This window comes from Mycteria americana, chromosome 6, assembly GCF_035582795.1.
Source record: "Mycteria americana isolate JAX WOST 10 ecotype Jacksonville Zoo and Gardens chromosome 6, USCA_MyAme_1.0, whole genome shotgun sequence".
Taxonomy (NCBI): Eukaryota; Metazoa; Chordata; class Aves; order Ciconiiformes; family Ciconiidae; genus Mycteria; species Mycteria americana.
In genome coordinates, this window is record NC_134370.1 from 4005329 (window position 1) to 4013026 (window position 7698).

The window sequence follows — 7698 nt, forward strand, 5'->3', positions numbered from 1 at the left end:
CTAGGATGTATTTATCCCACTAGTAAAGCAGACCAACCGCCATGGAAATGAATATGCAAAGTGTCAGCTACATTATGGTTAAATTCACATTAAAAGGCTTGTTGTTTTGGATATAGCAATGTATAATGTGATTCAAAATACAATATTACACTGGCTTACCCTGTCACTGATATAACAATTCTACACCGTATCAATACATTTACTAAATATGTAGTAAAAAGGTAAATAAAGCAAATCAAGCTGAAAGCAGAATGCAAGTCTGATCACTGTCCATCATCCTCAGGCAGTCTGTTGTAGAGTCACAGTCCAGCTGATACTGCAGACAACAGATTTTTAGAAAGAATTGCACGTGAGGCCCGTGGGCCAGCGTTGAAAGCATGTCATGTACCCCGCTTAAACAAGCTGGCTGAGTGAGTAAATGCAATTCACAATTGAGATATTTAGTCTAAAACCATTATCCCAGCAAGCAAAAGTAACTATCCTGTTTTACAGTACACTGTATCCATTGAATATAGAGTTGCAGAGTGATTTTAGCTAGAAAACCTCAAATACTTCGTAAGCTCAGAAAGTTTTCAACCCCTGGCTCCTTGGTTGCAAATATGTACTTTGACAGAGGTGAAAACATGACACTGCATTTTTTTCCAAGCAAAGACAGTAAATCATAACATCCATTTCTTCAACGAATGCAGAAGAAAGCTTAAAAACTTTGGGACAATATGTGTAAGAAAATATATACGAGAGAGTGAGCCTACCAGTTCTTGAAACATCTTCAGCAGTCCAAGAGTGATGGGCAGGTCATGAAAGAAACCAAGCAACACATTTCCCTCTTGCACAATTTATCAAATTTCCATGCAGAACAGCACAGCTGCATGTGGGGCATAAAGCTGTCCAGTAAAACCAGCACTATTTACCAAAATAATGGGAAAATCAGCAGAAGGTAGATGACAGACACAGGGATGCTCCAAGGGAAAGACCTACCAAAGCTGGGTGGCTGTCCCACCAGATAACTAAATACAACACTGCAAGAACATGTACACAAGTTATTTACCAAAGAGAATCAAGCTACAGTTAGGCAAAATAACTTCTGCAGATGACCAGAGTCCGAGGAAGAAAAAGCCAAGACAGTTAACAAAAATCATCACACGGAATACAGGTTTTAAGCATAGGATTGCTGGAGGCTAACAACAATTTTATCAGCCTCCCCACAATCATCAGTTCTGTGATTGCCAACCATCAGGGTTGAATAGGTGTCAAACAATGCAGCAATCAGCACACAAGGATTTTTATGGATTTACAGCTTAACTAAGAAACATCTGCCGAATCCCAAAAGAAGTCTTTATGCTGAGGTTCTGTAATTTAAGCCACTGGACTACCTAGCTGATGCTCTTTGACACACAGTATGGAGGTGGCATTTAGTAATAACCTAGAAATTAAAGACATAATTATCCACCTACAGAACCCTAGACCTAAAATGACATTATTTGGATGGTACCATCTAGTCTACAGAAAATTCCTTAAATTCTGTAAATGAAGAGCAATGCCTAATGCAGATTCATTTAATTCTGAGCCACCTCCCTCCTTCTTCAGCATTAGCTTTTAAACAGCGCTTCTGCACACCCAGCACACTGAACTCACCTATCTGAGCTACTTAACTGCAGCTTTTTAATCCTTCAGTAAAAAAGACTTAAAAACTGACCTACAACAAACAGAAACTGGCATTTGACTACATATTGGATTTTCAGTGAAAGTAGCATAATACTACTTTCAGGATACAAGGGAAGATATCAGTAGGACACACAGCGCAGTGTACAGTGATGTACAGTGATTCTTTGCTTTTGAATTCGGAGAAATAGGTTTTCTTCAAGCAACTCCCTCAGAAAATGTACATGAAGTGGAGAGGTCTGACACAGAAAAGGATGCCTGCTGATTATCTGGCAGCACTCCCATGTTATGTGGAAGTCTGCTAGAGTTTAGCTTGGCACAGGCGTTTTTAAATAAAGGTACTAATTTTTTTTTATTTATTTCTTTCTTTGCAAATCTAAGAATACATACATGGATTAGTGAAGGGAAAAGAAAATCACTATTGGTTAGAGCCAAGTACATCCAGACCTTCAGTAACACATAAAGAACACATACAGCAAAAGTATCCTCTCTTTAGATCCCATCTGAAAGACGTCACTTCTGACCTACAACGTTCAGTGCTCAGAACTGAGGCAAAAGCGGATTATCGAAGCCTCCCAGTTTCCTGAACAACGCGGGCATGAAGGCACAGACGCACAACTGTGCTGGACACAGCTACGGGGCTGTGTGCTGTTATCCCCCGGCTGCTTGATACCAGTTCTCTGGCTGGAAATCACCATCCCCTCCAGAGAGTCTGCAAGCAAACGCTAACCTACTTCAGCGCAAGTTCAACCAGCTCCAACCATATTCACTGGATATTAAACTAAGTGGCTTGAACTAAGCAGATGAGAACCTGTACAATGCCCTGCATGGGCTAAGGGAATGGTAACCTCCAGCCAGGGGTCTGAATGAGCATTTAATTGTTTTCACCTTCAACACCTACAGCAAAATCTGGAAAATAGCAGACAACCCAAGACAAAAATGAACAAGATATGTCTAAACTAGATTATAAATCACAATCTCCAGATATGAAAAAGCAATGACATAAAAAATACATCATATATTTTAATATAGATATTGATATAATTCTAGATATATACAGCAATGTTGATATGTCATATAGTCTCTATGTATCATACAGGAAATATATTCACACTATACCTGTCTTTTCCACTTCCATTCTTCTGTCCCTTTTTGCTTCGATATGAATGCTTGCAGAGTAAGTTTTAGCTAAAATTTGCAAATATAACAGCTAAGCCTGATATAAAAGAAGATACAGTGATAAATGAATTTTGAAAGTACAATAGCATGTCATTTACGGTATTATAACATTATAATGGCAATTATAATGTAAATAATATTTACAGAACATTGTATAACACCATTATTAAAACATTTAAATAACATAATAATGCTATTTAACACTTCTAAATCTGTTCTTTTAGACCAGAACATTTTCTTACCCTCCTTGAAGAATGTAAAAAACTGCCTCTACATCGTTTACACTAACAGCCAATGGAATTGTTCCCCATTCATTGGTTCTCCTATAGAAAGTAAAGCACAAAGCATTTTTTCCAAAAAATAGTGGGACAAATTCATTTTAGTCACATAGTATTAAGGTACTGCTGGTAGATGATTAATCTTCATGATTCATAACACAACGTTCTGCTATCTTTTAGTTTCCAGTCTACTTACTCAAACAACAGAACCCATATTACAATTTTCAGTTAGCTATGTTTTATGTCATATATTATTCGAAGTTGTGATAAGAACTGATATTAATATGACAAAATATTTCAGTTACGGCCTTCTCTGGAGACTTTGAAATGGCTTCAGAGTCTGTCTTAAAAATACCTTCTAAAGGAAACAAAACAGGATCAAATGAAGAGTTTGTATCCTTTTACTTGCCAATTAATTTTAACTTATTTTATTAAAACAAAACCAAAGCTAATGTTTGGATTTTGCATTTTTATAGTTCTTTGTGTTTATTAGCTAGATAATGCAAAGCAAATATTTTTTAGGTAAATACGTAACACTGGAATAGTCTCAGAATCACGTAGAGAGGAAAGGCCCTGAACAGCCACTCCGTGTGAGAGAGAGGAAATAAGGACAATGAAGGCTCAAAGAAACAAGTTGAAAAACCAAAATATGAAGAACAAACCTAGAGGCAAGGGCAAAATGAAAGATAAGAACATAACAATTGAGCACAGTGATAGTGCATAGCTGCTAAAATTACTTGCAAGGAGGAGGGGAAAAAAAGGAGATACAGAAGGGAACAAGACAATAGAGAAAAAGTATGAAAGAACAGGAAGGAAAGAAGAATAAAACACTCAAAATTTTGTCAAGTTGAATTGAAGTCTTATATCCACTATGTTATACTTCCTTGGAAAACTTTGCAACTCCGCTGCAAACCTGCAAAGGAGAAGTCAGAAAGTGGGAGTAGGACAAAATCCCAACCCAAAAGAGGAGCTATAAATCAGAGTAACAGAGAGCTTGTGGAAAAGAAATACAACTAAATGAAGACCTATGGAGAAGAGGGAAAAGGAGATAAAAGGCTTAAGATGGAAAAGGCATGTATGGACTGAATGGGACAAAGCCAATAGATTGGAGGGTGAAGACCGGGACAAGCAAATGACAGGTAGAAAATGTTTATATCCCTTTTTCCTCCTTGATTTTTAATACATACCTAGATGAAAGGTAGCCAATAACATACCAAGTTAGTAGGTGAAGTAGTTGAACCAAACAAATAATATTTTACAGTCTCAAATCACTGATATAACATAAATGGACAATTGGATGCAATCATCATTACCTATTTGTACTCACCGTTGTGACTCTCTTATTTATAGGAGATAGATATTATAGGTACATTTATAATGTATCTGCACTTAAAAATGGCTTTCAAAACTACTTTTTTCCTTTGAATCGCCTCTACTAAACTTCCTTGTAAAGGCCACACATATCTGCATGCTGAGCCACGTAGTTCCCATAGTCACCATGGCATGGATTCACAGAGACAATTCATTTGAAAAATAAAAGCTACGGTTGGATACAACACTGGTGACTAGAAATATAAGACCTAGGAAAATGAGAAATGAAGTCCAAGGAGTACAGTGACGTACTGAAGCAAGTCCAGCAGAAGGCCACCAAGATGGCCAGGGGCTGGAGCAGACGGCTTTCCAGGAGAGGCTGAGGGACCTGGGCTGCTTCTCCTTAGAAGAGGAGGTGAGGAGAGGACTCTAAGGGCTGCCTTCAGCTACCGACTGTAGGGTGAAGAGAGGGTGGACAGACTCTTCCCCTAAGCGCACAATGGAAGGATGGGTGGTAACACATTCACCTTGGATGATGGGAAATTTCAACTCGATATAAGGAAACTATTTTACCATGAGGTGGTAAAACACTGGAACTGGAGCACAGAGAAGCTGTGGGATCTCCATCCCTGGAAAGCTTCAAAACTCAACTGAACAAGGCCTTGAGCAACCTGCTGTAGCTAGACCTGATCTGAGCAGAAGGCTGGACTGGATGACCTCTGAAGGTCCCTTCCAACCCACAGGAGTCTGTGGTTCTACATGAGAATCCTTTTTCAGAGTGGGAAATCTTCACAGTTTGGTACAATTTTTAACAAGAAATTAATCTTTCAGCTAGGGAGATTTTTCCCTTGGTTTCACACAAGAGATCTGACCTTTCACAGGAAATGTGATTATTAGATGAAAACAATAAATCTGTGAGAGTGAAGGTCACATATTTGTCTTTTGAAATAAGTTCTTTATAATAAATGTATTATCTGAGCTGCTTAGTTGCAAATGCGCAAGCAGTCATATCGCATGGTGATAATACCTTTATTTACAGAATTTAAGGCCGCACTGAAAGCAGTGAATAAATGATGAGTTCATTGGTGAAGACATTCACCAATTAACAAGAAGCAGCTGTTTGTCTTCTTTTCTTAGGGTCAATTGATTGAAATTGCATGCTTCATTTAAGCAGAATTCTCTTGTACTTTACCAAAGGGGGAGAGAAAACTTCTTTCAAATAGACTAGTTTCTTTTCTGATTTATTGAATATCTTTCCAGCTGAATACAAATTAGAAACTTATTCTGTTTTGTTGTGTATAATATGCAGACACTATTGTAAAAATCAGAGTTAAAATATTTTGAATGTTAATCAGACATAAACTGTAACAAAAAACAGTTGGTGCAACAAGTTATTTCAGGCTTAAACTATACTTCCTTTCCTATTTAGTCCACATGTGTATATATACACATGTATACATACACACAAACACACATATGTATGTTACATATATGTATATTAGATAGTACAAACCGACATGTTAGTATTAAGACTTTCTGGATGTTAGATCAAGCAGAGGACTGCTATGAACCTGCATGGCCTAATCGGCAATGCAACCAACCTACAGCAAAACTACTTAAAGAGAATTCTGCTTTGTGTAGTTATGAAATATAAAAGCTTGAACGTTGTTAGAAAGTACCTAAAGAAGGAGCAAAAACCGATGATGACATCTCAGCTCTTCAATGTAGTAGGCAAAGGCAGAGTAAGATGCATTGACTGGAGACTGAAACTAATGAAGTATACCCCAGAAACAAGGTGTACCTTTTTAACGGGGGCAATTAATCCCTGGAACAATTTACCTACTACTGCAGTGGATTCTCTACAGTTATTCCAGTTCAGCCATGAGCAAGAATTTGAAAAGAAAATCCTATTGCTTAGGGTATGCCCAAGATTAGATGCTGCCTGGAATGATCTGGGCAACTTGTACAGTAATACTTTTCAGCTAAGAAGAAATATTTTAAGCAAGCTCTGATTACTTGAAAAGCTGAAGGTTTGTTACAAATGCATGAAGAAATAAGTCTCAGCTTTGGAAGATCTGCTTCAAAACAAATGAATCTTCTTAAGCTTACTTTACTGCATCTAAATCTCTCAAATATTCCATACAATTCTTAAATATCAGTTTTAAGCATCAAAAACATCTATAAAAACATATGCTCATATTTTAGGAGAGCTCTCCGTCACTGTGGAAAAAACATCTGCAATGCCAACTTGGAGATTTAATGAAAAAGGCTCATGGTAAAACACTAATTCCTGATGTCATTTCAGGTGTCATCTAAAAATATGCAAAACTAGAACTTCTGAAAAACTTGAAAATGAGTTGCCTGATTCCAACCAGACATTGTTCAAGCCTGAGAACGTTTATCAGAAAAAAAAAGTATTTATTATTTTCATCATTAATTATTTTTATATTATTCTCATGATAGCTGAACATCTGCCAGGTACAGAAGTTACTCTTGCTTCTGTCTGCTTAAGAACACCCTTTCTGCAGTTGGTCTCATCCCACTGAGCACCTCTGACAGCAATTTTTAACAACTTCAGTAGTACAACATGTTCAAGGCAAGGTATTCACTGACCTGTGTCTTGGACACCTGAAAAGAAAGGTAAAATATTCTCAATAAAAATGCTAAGTAAGTCACAGGAAAGAGCATGCATATCTACACTATCATTGACAGAAACATTTCTGGTATCATAATCATATTCTTCCTAAATCCAGAAGGCATGAGGTAGGCTACATAAAAAGTACACAGCTGCTTTTCCAGCTGCTTACTGTGCTGGTTTTGGCTGGGATAGAGTTAATTTTCTTCATAGTGGCTGGTATGGGGCTATGTTTTGGATTTGTGCTGGAGACAGTGTTGATAATGCAGAGATGTTTTAGTTGTTGCTGCACTGGTCAAGGACTTTTCAGCTTCCCCTGCTCTGCCGGGTGCACAAGAAGCTGGGAGGGGGCACAGCCAGGACAGTTGATCCAAACTGACCAAAGGGTTATTCCACACCATATGGCGTCATGCTCAGTATATAAAGCTGGGGAAGGAGAAGGAAGGGGGGACATTGGAGTGATGGCGTTTGTCTTCCCAAGTCATCGTTACGCGTGCTGGAGCCCTGCTTTCCTGGAGATGGCTGAACACCTGCCTGCCCATGGGAAGGGGTGGATGAATTCCTTGCTTTGCTTTGCTTGCACACACAGCTTTTGCTTTCCCTATTAAACTGTCTTTATCTCAACCCTCGAGT